At 50.5% G+C, this 16,411-nt stretch overlaps 1 protein-coding gene across 1 annotated transcript in view; it reads left to right on the top strand.

Moving 5' to 3' along the window:
- Window positions 1-2,023: 2,023 nt before the first annotated feature.
- Window positions 2,024-16,411, top strand: part of ZHX2 (zinc fingers and homeoboxes 2) — a 142,221-nt gene continuing 127,833 nt past the window's right edge. The window contains exon 1 of the mRNA XM_031439566.2: window positions 2,024-2,467. The gene's annotated coding sequence lies outside the window, so the exon portion shown is untranslated. The remainder of the gene's footprint in view (window positions 2,468-16,411) is intronic.

Genomic DNA, 16,411 nt, shown 5'->3' with positions numbered 1-16,411 from the left:
ACTGAGAATTATAGTTATTTTCAGGGTGGGGTGGTGAGGGTGGGGAATCAATGTAATGACCTGGAAGAATCAAGAGTAAGCAATATAAAAATATTAAATTTGATGGGTTTTCTTCTTTTTCTTTTACTCTTCTGGTACATCCTTGAGGGAAGAAAAAAATAGTATTCCTAAATTCTGATACTGATAGCAAGTATATTAGGATCTTAGACAGAAGTTATCAAATGAGTCTGAGAAAGACACGAGGGGATCTCACTATGATCTGGTAAGAGTCATCCAGGAAGTTCTTAATAGAATCCTTTAAGAGCCGGGACAGTATGCCTCTCAGAGCACCATGCAAGAGACCCTCCCTCCCAGGCCAGGACCTAGTTTTATGCACTGTAAAAAAACAAACAAACAAACAAACAAACAAATCCTACATCCGTAATAACGGAACAAACAGGAGCAAGTCAGTAAAAAAAAGTGTGCATTTGAGCTATTTTTATTTTTATTGTAAAAAATTCAGGGGACCCAAAGAATAGAAATTGGAGCCCTAGGGGAGACCCTAGAAAAACCTTGCGGTTAATTTCTTCTCAGCCTAGGAAACGAAAATGCCAAAAGATTACCCAGTGCGTTGGCCACGCAGCCCCAGGGCCAGTCTTTTTCACCCCCGTCTTGGTCCTCGCCTCCAGCCACTCTGCCGCGCATGGCCACCTGTTGCTGCCCTCGCGCCCAGAGCCGAGTCACAAGCCGCCGCTAGAGTTCGTTCTAATTCCCCGGAGCAAAGGCGGGCCGGGAAACCCCAGCGCTCCGTGCCCGCTAATCCTCAGGGCGAACAGGGACCCCGCAGAGCCTCCCAGGCTCCCTTTGTCTTCTCTCTGCGCTTAGAAAGTCAAAAGTAGACCCCAGACAGCATCCCCTCACCCGCGCTCTGCTCGTGCGCGCTTGCGCTCAGCTCACACCTGGGAGATGCTGACTCGCCGAGATGCCCACGGAGGGGAAACTGGTCCATCTGGCAGGAACGGGCGGCGCAGACAGTTTGCTCTCCGTGAGAGTCTAAAGCGTCCTCTGGATCCCAAATCCATGAGTATTCCTTAGCTGTGCACTGTTGCAGGAGCGCCGCGCCCAATACGCAAGTTCACGTTTCCCGAGGCCGCAGACCGAGGGCAGCGAGATCCTGACCCGCCTTTGCTCTAAGGAGCCCGAGGGGATCAAGGGGGTGGCAGCGGTTAGGGGTTCCCTCCCGCCAGGAACAGCTGAGTCCCAATTCCGAAAGCGACCCGCCTCGCTTCCGAGGGACTTCCCTGCGAGCGCCGCAGGAGTGTGCATTTCTCCAAGTCTGAGATTCCCAGCGAACGCCGGCCCGGCAAGAGTTGAAGTCAGCTCCCGGGGCGTCTGTTTGTTTATTGGCTCTTAGGAAAAAAAGTTTGAGGCTGTTTCGCCAACCTCAGACCTGGCGCAAGCGGAAATCTCAGAATCTCTTCCAGCAAAAGTCATCAAATTTTGAGTCGTTATATAAGTAGGGGCTCTTTCTTACCCTCCCTACCCCAAGCCCTCTCATTACTATTCCAGGAGTTAAATGTGCCTCGCTTAAAAATTCTTTTTTTTTTTTTTTTTAGTTGTTATTATTTCTCTGAGTCCGAAGGCGGGAGAAAGCGCAGGCAGCGCCCTGGGCGCGCGGCGGCCCCACCCGCGCGCTGCCCCTCGCGCTGCGGAGGGGACGCCGGGTCCTGGGTGCCGCCGGCTCACAGCGATCAGCCGCGTCCCGCTGTCCCTCCGTCAGCCACTCCACGTGGTCAGGATCAACAGTTTGTCGAGCTCATCAGTGACACCTTGAACTTTTCATAAAGAAAATGGGTATTGCACCGACAGGGTTCGGCCGCGGCTGCCGCGCCGGGTCGTGCTTAATATTCAATGATCTCGCTCGCGCCTCCCCCTCCTCCCCTCGCAGAAATTCCACTGAGTCCGTTACTGGGCTCAGACTTTTAAGTTAATTTACTGCCCCCTCCCCCCCACCTTGGCTAGTAACCAGAGCCTTTAGGGCTAGCCTCCCCCCTAGCTCCCGCCTGAAAATGACATTTCGCCGGCGTCTCCGGAGGGGGCTGAATTTCACTTTGTAACTTTCTGCGGAACCCGAGCCCGGGTGGCAGCTCGGGTGGTGGTATCGTATGCAAATACGCATGCTGACGTTACAGATCATGTGGGTTTTGGCGTAGATTCCCCACTGATCGAGACATTTTTTTCCCCTTTTTTTTTCCTTTTTTTTTTTTTTTTCTTTTAAAAATTTTGGCCACTGTTCTCCGTACGGGGGCTTCTTCTGTCTGTCTGTCTGGCAGGCTGGCTTTCCCCCTTTTTCCCACGGAGCCCGAGCCGGGCGCCCGGTGGGGAGTGGGGAGTGGGTGGGGGGAGCCAGCAGAGTTCCATTTTGGAACGCCCGTGCCGCGTCTCCGCGTTCCCAGCCCGGGCCCCCGCGTTCCCAGCCCCGGCGCAGGTAAGAAACTTCGCCCCGGCGCGGAGCACCCCCCGCCCGGCGCCGCCCGCCCCGAGCCCCGCACATCGGGCACCGGCCACTCCAGCCTAACTTTCCCACCGCCGCCGCCACGGCTCCCAAAAATGTGTTGTTAATGGGACTTGGCCGGGTTTGTGATTGGAAGGGGGGTGCGGAAGGGGGGGGGTGCGGGCTCTTTTTGTGGGTGGGAGGAAATCGGAGGATCCAGAGGGGGGGAGTTTTTTTTTTTAAGAGTTTTGATTATAAGTTTGGATAAATGGGAGGCAGACCGAGGAAGAGGAGGAGGAGGAAAAACATGTCTACGTTTCCCTATGTCGACATAAGCCACAAAAAAATATGGCGTCCGCTTTCGACAGGGCGTTACGTAGACCCGACTCTGTTTTTATTTATTTATTTCGTGGCCGGCTCCCTCCCTTCTTGGCCAAACTGCGGCGCTTTGTGCGAACTGGGCCGGTCCCGCGGGGACTCTCCCGGGACGTGGCCCCGGCGCCGCGGGTTTTGGCAGGCGGGGGGCTGCGTGTGTGTGCTCCCCTCCCTCCCCCGCTCTCCCCTCTTCTCCCCTCTCCTGGTGACGATTCGCCGTAATGTGGTGGCAGGAAGCATGACGCCGTGGGTTGAGGCTGCCTCTCCTCTCGGCGCTCCCGGTGGCTGCAGGCAGCGGGCGCGCGGCGCGGGCAGGCAGCCGCCCGAGCTACCTGCCGCGGGCCGGGCCGGAGCGCGGCGCTGTCCCCACGCCCCGCTCAGGTGTCGGGGAGCCCGCGTGGAGAGGGGCGGTGGGGGGACGGTGGAGGCCCCCGGGCCCCGCTGTGCGCCGCCCGCGGGCCCACGCCCGCAGCCCGCCTCTGCTCGCCCAAGCCCACGATCGCGCCCCGGAACAGCAGCTGGCCCTTTTCGTCTGCCCCACGAGAGGTTCATCTTTGTTGGTGTTGCGGCTTCTTTGTGGCTTCCCCAGGACCTGGTATCCTTGCTTTTGCAAACTTGCCCTTTTCCCAGCCACTTTGCAGGAGGCTGCGGAGACGGGGATGAGCGGAAAGTTGGAAACCAGTGAGCATCCCAGGACGGTCCCTTTGGCCTCGTCTCTGTGCGGAGCTCGGGAGGCGGCGGCGGCGGCGGCGGCGGAGAAGGGTGGTGTGTTAGGCTGGGGAGAAAACTTGACAGGGAGGCCAAGTTGTGATTTGCTCAGGCTTCCACCTGATTGATCGGCTTCAAAGCCAGTGGGGTCTCCGCCTTCAGCTATTTCCGCGATGGCCTTTTGTTTGGGAGGTGGGGAGGAGGAAAGTGGGGGAATAATGACTTTCCCCGGACCCCTCCCTTTGAAAGTGTCGCTGCGCAGCTTGAGCCCTAGGGATCACCAAATCCTTTCAGGCCCTTTAGCTGCCCTACCTGCGCTCTGATGATCGCCTTCTGTCTCCAAGTTTGCAGCTCCCTAAGTCTGAGGCAGGCCCCATCCGGCAGGAAGGGGGGCAGGTATCTCTCCCCTTCATCCCTTCGGTCGCTCAGACCTCCCACCATTACCCTCTTAAAGCACACACGTGCACACACACTCACACATAACACTCTCACTCCTTAATGTAAAGCAGAAATTAATGCTTGTTGAAGTGATGGGGTGAGATTCTGAGAGCTCTTCATGATTTCAGTCAAAAGGTGATTTTCTCTGTATGAGGACAGAGTTAAGGCAGTTCAGTCCCAGGGCAGTAATGTCAAAAAGCATTTGGATGACAACCAAGTGGAATGAGTATCTTGTAAAATGGCATGTTTAATAGTACAAATAAATTAATGGAGCAATCAAGTGCTTGAATGGGACTAACATAAAGGTTTGATTTCAGTTTAAAGGGAAAGTTATATAAAGCTGCATAAACATCTTCTTTTAAGGCCAAAGGGGGAAAATCTAGAAGTAAGATTGAAACGTGTCACTGACAATAAGTGGACCAAGGATCTGTGTGAACAGAGCTGCTGTTAAACCCTCTGCTCTGTGATTGTCCTCGTGTGCATGCATACCTTCTGTCCAGGTTTAGTGTCAACTAAGGATCCAAACGATCCACTGGAAGTTAACAGCTTTTAAGGGAAAAAAAAATTTAGAGGCCAAGGTTTTTGGCTAAATCGGCTATATTAACTAATCCCCATTTAAAGGAAAAAGTCAAAATGACACAAATGTTTGTTGGCACTCAAGAGAAGTATTCTCCCAATGTAAACACAGTGTATCTTAACATGCCGAAAGGCATCCCCACCCCAAATGTCCCATCCACATCAGGACCACGTGATTCAGTGGGATGCCGTGCATTTGACAAAAAAAATAATGGCAATGTTTGATAACAGTCGCAAATACTTACTGTTTCTGTAGGCCAGGCATAATGCTGTATAGTTTACATGCTTTATCACGCTTTAATGCTTTAATTCTTGCATAACCCTATGAGATAAATAATGTGATTATCCCAAGTTTACAGTGGAAGAAACTGAGGCTCAGAGAGGTGAAAAAACTGGCCCAAAGCAGTACAGTAAAAATTAAACTCTGTGTTTGAAGCCAAGCCTTTACATCATAGCCTTAAACACCCCAGTATAGCAGCTCCCTGGGTACGGGAAGTTGTAGTTAGAATGAAACTAAAGGTCAGGTGCAAGCAGAAGAGGGAACAGTGACCACTGTCCAGTGGCTTGAACTCATAGGAATTTTTCTGGGTTTCATCCCTTCGTTCATTTAGCAACTACGTTTTGATGCACTTGTTCATTCCACAACTATAATAGTCATTATGCTAATAAAAGCCTGCAGTCATAAGCACTTTTAGAGGCACAGAGAGGTTCTCTAACTTGCCCAGGACCGAACAGCTAGCAAGCAGAGTGCCAGACCTCAGAACATACACACTCCACATGCCAGTGCATGGCTCCAGAAATTAGGGGGATGCTGGTGAGATAGAGCGTCTGTCTAACCTTGATGCAAAGCACTGCTCCAGGCACTATGGAGCTGTTAGCGGGACTAGGAATTTGAGCAGACCAGCAGGCCAAATCAAGCAGGATTAAATAGATGCATAACTGAGAGAAGTAACTGCTATGAAAACACAACAAAGGGCATAGTTCTTTTGCTCTGAGGGACCCGTGGAGGATTTCCTAGAGGGACTAGTATCATAACTGACCATAAATGAGGAGGAACAATGTCTAGAGATGTGTTGGATATCTTGCCCACTGCTGACTTAGCCAGATGGGGGCTTATTTGTGTCAGACAACAAGAAAGTGGGTGGGATGATGCCTCAGCTGTACCACTGGGGACCCAGGCTCTGTCTTTCTACTCTGCCACCCTTTGAGTGTAGGCCTTTGGACCCACGTCTGTCGTCTCATGGTGGGAAGGTGGCTGCTGTATCTCCAGGCCTCAAATTACATTCCAGGAAAGGGAAAGTAGGATGAATGAGAAATAAAGAGCATTTCCCTATTGTGGCTTTATTGTTACATTTGGAAAGGGACACCCCTCTCAGGGACTTCTGTCCTTAGTTTGACCAGAACCAAGCAGCCCCCCAAACCTACCACAGAGGGGCAATCACGTGTTTTTAGTTAGGCACATTGCTACCATCAACAAATTGGGGTTCAACTGGTAAGGCAGAAGGGGTGAATGGACGTACGGTTGTTGAGTTGGCTGATAGTATTTGTGGCCTAAGATGAGAAGAAGAAGGTTTTCCTGATGAATTTAAAACTGAGTCCTGGGAGCCACATGTCTTCTGGGGAGGCGGAGAGGAGGATGCAGGGAAGGTTGCGCCCAGGGATAACGTCAGACCTGGGGCTGGACGTGGAGGAGGTTGGCTTTTGATCTGTAGGTACTGGGGAGACACGGCAGGCTTCTGAGGAGGGAATGTCAGGTGTTTTAGGAAGGTTAAGACTGACAGCATTCTGCCTTATGGAGACAAATCAGCTTGGCTCTTATTTGAACTAAAATGAGTTCTGGAAAGTTTCAGAGCAGGGGACCGGTTTTGCCTTAGGGCAAAAAGAAGGTAGCACACTAAGAAAGTGAGGGATGCGGGGAGATTTTCTTCTGGGTCCTGCCAGTAGGAATCCAAAATTAACCTGATGTTAGTCAGCCGCTTCCAGGAAGTAACTAGCTCTCCTTTTGCAATAATTCCGTGAGTGGGACTGAAAACACTAGAAGGGGTACCAGTTTACTCCACAAACACTACACTTGCCTTTCTCCTGACTCTCGGGCTCCCCAGGTCCCACCTGCAACCTCGCCACTCATCAGCAGAATAACTTTGGTCATGACCCTTCACCTGTGCTTTTCATGGAGGGGATGCTCTCAGAGGGCCTCCTGTCAGGTTCCCCACACTGGATCCCTCTAGCAAGGACTGGCATCCCTGATTCTCTGCTCAATTAATAGCTTTACAACTTTAAACCTCAGTCTCCTCATCTCTAAAATGGAGATTATTCCAGTAGCTGCCGTATGGGTTGTTGTAAAGCTTAAGAAGAAATGTATAAAAGGGCTTAACACAGCACCTAACACGTGGACTGTGCTCAGTAAACGTTACCTGTTATCACCATCATCACCTCCACCATCATTATCACTGCCAAGACCTCTAGGAGGTGACTTTATTGTATCCTTGAGGTGCCCCATAATTAACATGCATGGATTACTGTCAAAGATTTCAAGAACCCCACTGGCCCCATCTCACTGCAATTCTCCTCCCTCCTCTCATACACACTCGTCTGTGGCAAGTCTAAGCAACTACTGGCATGGAAGGCTCTTCCAAAATGTCTCAGTGGTACCCTGGTGCAGTGTTCAGGTACTGTAACGTGCTGTGTCATGGTCAAGTCCGGATAGCGCAGTTCTCCAAGGATGCTCAGCTATTCACATACCCCTGTGATAGATGGTAAAGTTGATATTGTTTTTAGTATTGACAAGGTAGTTTCGTCTGTAACGAAAAAAAAAGTCCTCCCGATTCCCCTCCCCCACCGTTCTCTAAGGCCCCCACCTACATCGAACAGGTTGTGATTTTAAGAACATGTACCCACAATCTATTTCCTGTTCCTATGCTTAAAGTCATGCACTTAAGAGGGGTTGATTGGCAATGGTGTGTGTGTGTTTGTGTGTGTGTGTACGTATGTGTATAGCACACACCCAAGGAGAAAAGCAGTCTTGACAACGGTCCATCACTTTCCATCAGACTTTAAAATGGAATCAAAAGGAACCAGAGCCAGAATCACTCTTCTTGCTGACACCTCTCTTTACCCCCTGATGAACAGTTTACCTGTTAAAAGCCACAGTTCACACACTTTCTTCCTCTTTCTGCTCCACTGTGGTCCCCTAGTACTAGAAACACTTAGTGGAGATTAAATCTAATTATGCAGTGTTTCACTGCAACAGTATTTACCACATGAAATCTGCAGTGAATAAGTGCTTGCAATGTTGATTCACGGGGGATCGATAATAAGGAGTGTGACCCAGGCGTTCACTCACTTTGGTGTGAGAGGTCTGGGCTGTACTTCAGGGGTGCAGAGGCTTCGTTTGGCGTGGAAAGGGGGAAGCACACGCTGGTTTGCTTTCCTGGGTTTAAATCCACACTGGGTTCACCTGGCAGGGGGAAACCAGCAAAACCCTGGGAACCATCTGCAGTCAGGCTCAGTGCAGGAAGTGGATTCCTGTATCCCTGGGGCCTCAGAGGGTGGCCAAATAGAATTAGCTTTTTCTTTAGGAGGGAATCCTCCCAGTCAGGGGCGCAGGACAGCCTCTGTGGGGGAGAGAAGGAGCCTGCTGTCAAGAAGGGTAGAGAGAAAAGATGAATGAGATTTTCTGGGCTGGTTGGATGCCTGCAGCTGCGGCTTCTGGACTCCAAAACATCTGCAGAAAACCAAGGAAGGACCAGAATCTACATTGAGGAGGCTGCATGCATGTAGGCGGGGGCTGTGCCAACGGGACAGTTGAAATCAGTGTTGCAGAAAGACTAGAAAAACACTTCCCAGCGGGGCTGACATTTGTGCCCCCCACAGCCATCCCCTGCCTCAGCCACCCTGACTTTGTCCACCCTGGCTGGTGAGACTGAATGAATGCGAAGCTCCCTGCATACCCAGACATACCACAGACACACTGCGTTACCAACTCCCTGCAAACTGAGCACCTACTATGTGCCCATCACTCTGCTCCACACTTTCTCTTCCCTGTGTCACTCAGTGTGACCCTCAAGGGTGCATTGAGAGTGGTGACACAGCCCCATTTTAAAGACAGGAAACCAAAGCTCAGAGCGGTTAGGTGCTAGCTCATGGTCACAGAGAGAAGGTGGCCAAGCTCCGAATTTGGGTCGCACTGAGTCTACAGCTGATACTTGTAGTCATCCCCATGTCTTTCTGAAGTCTTCTGGAAGCCAGCTCCACCACAGCCTGGAATGAGATGGGGGGCAAGGGGCAGTTTTAGGACGCTCTTCTGGACACTCTGATAGTCTTTCTGCTAACGGAGTACACGCATGAGTGTATGTATATGTGAGTTTAGTCAAAACAGAAGAGAATTCCGAGTCTGCGCCTGTCATCCTTAGCTCCCCAAACCACACCCCCAAGCCAATTCCACAGTCTACCAGTGTCTCTAACAGAACATTCTCCAGGGGGCACGGCACCCCCTCCACCCTCTCCTCCCTGGCTCTGGTGAGAAAAGGAATCCCAGTGGGCTGCAAGCTGCAAGTTGGAGACAGAGGAGAATCTGGGTGCTACTTTCAGGATGCTGAGCAGCCTTGCCAGCCAATGGGGGCAGGAGCTGGAGGGAGCTGGAGGGAGCAGGCGTTGGGAGGGTGGAGAATGGCTGGGTTGCTGTTTTTATACAATAAAAGAGGATCATTGTAATTGGGAGCCCATGAATCATAACACGTCTGCCTATGGTTCTCTCCAGCTGCAGGGCCATTTAGTTAAATAGCACACAGAAAACTCCTTTCAGCTGACATTACTTTCCCGCTGTTCTTAAAATACAAGACTGGGCTAAATTGCTCTAACGAAAAAGCCATTTCAGGCTCCCCCAGCCCCCGTGTACACTCGGAGCCCCCATGGGATCTCCCCGGCCTGTGCAGGAGGACTTTTAGAAATTATTTTCCTTTGCACCCTTGTCTTTTTGGAAACAGCACCTTTAAAATATTTGCACGCAACCAGGTCAGAGCTGGATGTCACGGCCAAGTTGTTTGAGGTGGGTGGCGGCCCAGAGTGGGTAGGGAGAGGCCAGGATAACAGGGGCTAAAGGAGGGGAGATATGGACTGACAGTTAGAAGCTGGAAAAAATTTCTCTCTGGCCAGGAAATTTAGGGAAAGGGAGATGGTGGCTTCAGGCAGGAGCAGAGAAGTGTACAGGCCCGCATCTAACCTGCCCTAACAGAGAGCGCTGTGGTTTCGTTATCCTGTAGAATGGTCTGGAACTTTACCGAATTGATTCTGAGCATGCGGTGAATTCTGCCAGAGCCACGCAGCTCAGAAGAGCTGGAAGACTTCACATGCCAAGAGCAAAGGCTCATGGGTGCACAGAGCCCCAGCGTAGAAACAGTTTGGATCACTGGTGGCTGAGACCTGCCAAAGATGGAGGGCTTGAGTTGACACTGTGAAGTCGGACACGGCCTGGTTTTGGCACTTTTAGAAGTGGGATTTGTGGGTGTCCGGGTAGAACGTCTGAGGCCCTCTGGTACCCCCGAAGGGGGACGTTGGAGGATGAGAATAATAGCAACATGGTGCATTAGTGGGACCAAGGATGTGTTCTAGCTGGAAGGAACTTTTAAGGATCACCTACTCCAGCTTAGGGAAACTGAGGCTCGGAGAAATAAGGGAATTTGCTCAAGGTTACACAGTCATAGCAGCGTGTGAGTTCTCCTCTTCTATATTGTCTGACTTAAGGCCCTGTTTCCTTAGGACTCCCCGGACCAGCCAGCTCCATCACAGTTCCTCCCCTCCCCCGTTCTTTTCCTCTGTCCAATCAGCAGACACTCCCCGGGCACCTGCCCGAGGAAGAAAACAACCACCCTGCCCTCAGGAAGTTCACGGTCACTTGCCACTTAGCAGCAACTGCTTCCTGACGTCCCAGGCACACGGTGGAGTGCTTTTTGGGGGTTAGCTCAGGTCACTCATAGAAGATTCGAGGACTCTGTTAGTCCCCATTTAACAGCTGAAAAAGCACGGAGCAGGGAAGTCCTTGGGCTAAGGGTTCTGGAAGCCAGGCAGGCAGTCCTACAACACGCCTGGTGCTCCTAAGGCCCAGGCACGTGCAGCCTCTCCTGCCCTCGGTCCACCTGCAGCTCCAGAGATGGGGCGGGGGCCCGACCACCACTGATCAGAGCCAGGGGCCGAGCTACCAGCCTGCGCTGAGGATAACGCAAGGATGGGCGTGCATTCGGGTCTCAACACAGGGTCTTCTCATGCATGAGGGCTTCTTCCCCCCAATGTATTGAATGTCAACTGAGTGTAGGCTCCACGCACCCATAGCCCAGGGCATTTGTACGGCAACCCTGCTGAGCATTAGTGGGAAGGGCAGAGCCATAACTCCAGCGCAGGTCTGTGCCACCCAAGACTGGAGTAGTTTTACCCGCATCAGGCAGCCATGCTGGGGCCAGAAGTCGCTAACTGGGAGTCCTGTGTGGACCGGGGTAGGTCACTAAGGGACACAGAAGCTCCGGTGGTGGCCCAGTGTAGTTTCCCAAAGGTCTCCATAAAAATAAAGGAACTTTGACGCACTTTAGGCAACTTTCACTTGAGCAATAGATAGTTAGTTGAGCACAATAAGAAGTCCTAGGCGCTCTGTGCCAGGCCCTGTGTGTCTCTGTGGCATCGATATTAGCTTTAGTCCCATTTAAAAACATATCTTGAGAAGTCATGTACACTTTAAAATTCACCCATTGAAAGTGTACAATTAATTGATTTTTTTAGCGTATGTACAGAGGTGTGCGTTCATCACTGCAGTCCAAGTTCACAACATTTCCGTCACCTGGAGAAGAGACCCCGTGCCTGTTACCCATCACTCTCCCCCCAGCCCTAGGCAACCACTGATCTACTTTCTGTCTTTATAGATTTGCCTTTTCTGGACATTTCCTAGAGAAGGAATCACATGTGATCTTTCGTGTGCTTCTTTCCCATAGCGGATGAGGATTCTGGTTTCTGCATATCGTTACCAACCCTTAGTGTTGTCATAAGCCCCATTTTACAGATGAGGAAACTGAGCACAGGGCCTGGCACTCAGGCAATGCCCTGGACGTGCTCCACAGCACCACTGTGTGGTATGAACACATCTCTGACCTGTGTGTGGTGAGGCTGTCTCGGAGTCACTGCAGTTTGAGGGATGTCCTGAGGCTCTGGACCTGTGACTGGGAGCCTCATCCCCACCCCACAGAAGAGCCATCACCCAGCGACCAGAAGTATCCTGGGATGAAGGAAACTGGCCATCCACACCCTGCTCAGGCCTGCTGAGCCTGTCCTGGGAGTGGTGGGTCCGTTCACAGAGCCCAGCACTGGCTCCACTTTAGCTCACAGTTTCCTTGGCAGGGCTGTGGGCACTCCGGGTCTGGCTCCGTCACCTCCAAGCCAGCATGCACTTCCTGTGCTCCGACGGAGAAAATGACTGGTGGATAGGGCCAGGGCGAGCCAGGGAAGGGATGGCCTTGAGGCCCTCCCACTGAACTGGCAATCCTCTGGTTTTCCCCAGCGGTGTGAAGGGGCCCTGTTGGTGGCCGGGGTTGTAATCATATCAGCTTCCTGGTCTTTCAGAGTTGGGAGGGGTGCACTCATTGATCCTGGTAGGAGATTTGGGAAATCACTCCAAGATTTCTAGATATAAAAGATGTTTCAGTTACAAAAATGATAGAGTTGATAGGAGCCTTCTCTTTCTTTTTTTTTCACCGAAGTATATTCAGTTCACAGCGTTGTGTTAGTCTCTGGTGTACAGCATGGTGATTCAGTTATATACACACATATGTGTATATTATTTTTTATATTCTCTTTCATTATAGGTTATTACAAGCTATTGAATACAGTTCCCTGTGCTATATAGTAGGACCTTGTTTATCTATTTTATATATAGTAGTCTGCAAATCTCGAACTCCCAATTTATCCCTATGCAGCCTTCTTGCTCGGGTTGGTCAGAGGCCATGTAGATTCTGCACATGGCTTACATGGACTCATCTCTCTTAATAACTGAAGCTCAGTGGCCCTGCCTCGGGGAAGGCACTTGCCAGAAGAACCACAGGACCAAAGGCATTCAAACCGCCTGGCTGGTGCCCTCCCCAGCCCTGTGCACACGCCATGCCTGGCACGCACCTGCTGGCACGCCGAGTATGGGCAGTCCGTGCTGTAGGGTCGCCACGTGTCTCGGAATCCTGCTTTCTTGTACTGTCCACCAGTGGTCCCACACGGGGGCTTTACTTGTTCCCCACCCTCTCCAGCCCCTGCCACCTGAACTCCTAGCTCTGGCTGAGAGTTTGCTCAATAAATAGTGTTTCATTGATAAATAGAATCAAATCAGAGAGAATCTGTGTGTGTTGAAATAGGAAGGGGACATCCTGCTGGGCCTGACGACCCAAAAGTGAACAGAAACTCTTCCCGAATTGATTTTTTTGCATCTGGTGTTTTCAATAAGAGGAAAGGAGGAAGCATTATTGGGAGGAATACATGTCGTGGGATCTGTCCCCATTCTCTCTCTGCCTCCACGCCACTGTTTTGGTTCTGAAACACAAAATCTGATCCTGTTTCACTAATCTCCCCAAAACCTCCCCTGGTCCGAGTTGCCCAGGAGTCAAAAACCCAAATGTTTTTAGGGGCTTTGCAGGTGGCAGAAACAAGTAAAGGGGTCAAGTGTAGGACGGAAGGAAGTGGTGAGGAGTGGGTCAGAGGAGAAAGTGTTCAGTCCAAGGACACTCAAAATAAAAAATTTTCAGTGGGCTTTCCTGTCTGTTCCAAGGATTGCTGCTTTGTAACTTCTAACCTATAGGATCAAGTCCAAATCCCTGACCTTGGCATGGTGGCTCTTTGAGAGCCGACCTCTGCCTACCAGGCATATTTTGCCGTAAGCATTTCCCTCTCTGCCAGGTGCCCCACTCAAGACTGACCCTGAAACCCCAAAGGTGCCATCCTCCCTCCCTGTTCTTTCCTTTTCCACATGTAGGTCCTTCTCCCTGGAAAGACTCACCCCCTAAACTTAGCAAAATCTACTCACTCCTGCTAGGGAGCTACTTGTTTTCTCCACCTGCAGGCTAGTATGGAAGTAACCCCTCAGAAATCTTAGCACGTGCATTTTGATCTGTCTGCACCTCTGTCTCCCTGAAAAACTATGAACCACCCCTCCACCCCAAGGGAGAGTTTCCTCTTTGTCTCTGTGGCCCCAGCACCAGCCCAGGGCTGGCTCACCTGAGCAGGTTCCAAATGAACAGCTCTCAAGTGACTGGATGGCTCTATAAATGAGTAAATGATTCTTTCCTGAGAGCCTGTTTGGGAGCCTGTGTTCTGAGTCAGCACGAGGTAGTAAAATAGGGGTTGCTGCCCAATGCTGCCCCTGGTGGCTGGTCCTTGCCACTGCCTGGAAGGACAGTCACTGGACCATTTCGTCACAGGAAGCCGTCCTGGAGGCTTCCGTCCCACACTGCCTTTGTCCCAGGTTTGGGGCCTCTTGGCCAAATTCAGCCGATCCGCCTGCCTCCCTGACTCAGCCCCGCCACCTCATCTGGACAGCTGGCCTGTGTGTGCAGCCTGGGTCCACTTCCTCCCTCTGACTTGGCTGCAGCCTGTGTTTCCTTGTTGGTATCCTCCGTCCACCTTCGGGTGCACAGGCAGCCCTGTAAGCTCTTTCTGCCACTTCCCATAGTAAAATTGTTTTTTGACCGAGTCTGGACTGGAGACCAAACTCTAAATGTGGAAGGAAAGGAAGACACGAATTGATTGAATGCCTGCTGTATGGCAGCCATTGAACCAAGCGTGTTGTATATGCCACCTTATTTTATTTCATTCTCCCAATAGCCCCGCTTGGTAGAAATTTTCATTCTACATACGAGGAAATTGAGGCTTTATGAAATTAACTTGATTTAAAGCCAAGCCTGAGTGACATCAGAACCTAGCTACTTGCCACACCACAGTTAAAAATTATTAAGACTCTATGTTAAGTGCCTTAGTGAGTGGGACGCAGAGACGTTGGCCCTGCGTTTCCTTCCAGAGTTTACTATTTTGCTTATAAAAAGCTGTGCGGCTCGAATGAGTGACAGGAGCATCTTTTCTCCTTCCCTTAGAAGGCGCTTCCTGGCACTAATACAGCTTCTCATTCTCAAGATATTTGTCCTCTTACAGTTTTGTCACCAAGTTGTTTCCCTCTGGGGAAGGAAGGGGAAAAAAAACTTGTCACAAGAGAGATGGCCAATTTACTAAATCTTAATCTTATTGGATCATTGCACAATAAATAGTCATTGATGTTTCAATCATGTGTGTATGTGTGCATGTTTTAAGTAATAGGTAATAACTGGCCATTCTGTGACAAACATGCATGAACCCTCTGGAGGCACTGAATAAGATGTGTGAGTAGTCAGGTTAGGCTAAGCTATGATGCAGTGACAAATAAACCCTGAAATCCTAGTGGCTTAACCAAGCAAGGCTTGTTTTTTACTCTCATGAAGTGCACTGAGGGACAAGAGCTCTTTAAGGTAGCTGTGACACAGGGATCCAGGCAGACTTAAGTTTTTCAGTCACATCATTTCAAACAGTTGGCTTTCAGGCTGCTAGAGAGGGGAAAAAAATTAAAGAGTCATATATACTTTCCTTAAACATGTCACTTCTGCTCACACGACCCTGCCTAATTGCAAGGAGCCTGGAAAAACACAGGGGAGCACGTGGCTGTTTGGCGAGTAGGCTGTCTCTCCAGTGAAGTCCTGGACTGGCTGGCGGTGCTGCTTCTCAGCCTTGCTGAGTCTCAGGGAGTGAAGAGGACCAATGGCCAAGCCAAGAGCTGAACAGGGCTTCTTACCACTGAGCCCAGTGCCTCCTGCCACATTGTTCAGTGCCACTTCTAGCACTAGGGACAGTGTTCAATTGTCCCACCCACTGGTATGGGGGGGGAGTGGTCCTGATGAGCTAAAAGACCACCAAATATTAAAGTTCGTTTTTTTGCAGCATACTTACCTTCCTTGCATTTTGTTGAGTCCCATTACAATTTGGTTCTGCCTTGAGCAACCAGTCTGACATAAAGGAAATTAAAATAATTTAATGAGCCCCTAATTACTGCCAAACACGAATGATACTGAGCAAAGGAGTAACTCTGATGGCTGGTATTCACCATGAGCGAGCGTGCCTGTGCCAGGTGGATTCTCAGCACTGGATTAATTTATTTACTTCACACACCTCCCCTCAGACTGTTCCTTTCGTCCTGAGGAAAGCCTGATTATCTGCATATAATAGATGAGGAAACTGAGGCTCAGAGGAGTGAAGGGACACAGCTTGGAAGGAGTGGAGCTCGGTTTACCCTGGCAGGTCTGGCCAATTCTAAACCCAACACTCGGTTTGTGAGTTTGGGAGGCTGTGGGGGAATGCAGAAAAGTCCGGGGATTAAATACCAGTGCTATTCAGGCGAGTAGTTGAAAGCGTTCTGTGGATTCAGCTATACCTGTACATTCCAGGGCGCATCAGAAGTGTTCTGGGTGTTGGACACTCTGTTTATTCATACAAGAAATGGTCCAACTCCCACTGTGTGTTGAGCACCATGCTAAATACTAGGAATGCTACAGTGGTGAATAAGAGCTGCTTCAATCTAGGTTTGTTTATTTCTCTACGACACTTTTTAGATGTTTTCAAATGTCCTTGAAAAGTAACTGAAGAACCTTGATCCCAGCATCCTTCCCAGGAATGGTCGTGTGTTTAAATCTTGACTCCGGAAACACTGCCTGTGGCCCTTGGGCTCTGCTCGGAAAAATAAGAACTCTCTTCAGTCACTGGATCCTGTAACTAACCTGCAAGGGGTTTGTTGGTTATCCA

The sequence above is a fragment of the Camelus dromedarius genome, chromosome 20, assembly GCF_036321535.1.
Source record: "Camelus dromedarius isolate mCamDro1 chromosome 20, mCamDro1.pat, whole genome shotgun sequence".
In the NCBI taxonomy this organism is placed as follows: Eukaryota; Metazoa; Chordata; class Mammalia; order Artiodactyla; family Camelidae; genus Camelus; species Camelus dromedarius.
The sequence above is the reverse complement of the archived record's forward strand: the minus strand, read 5'-3'. Positions and strand labels throughout refer to the sequence as shown.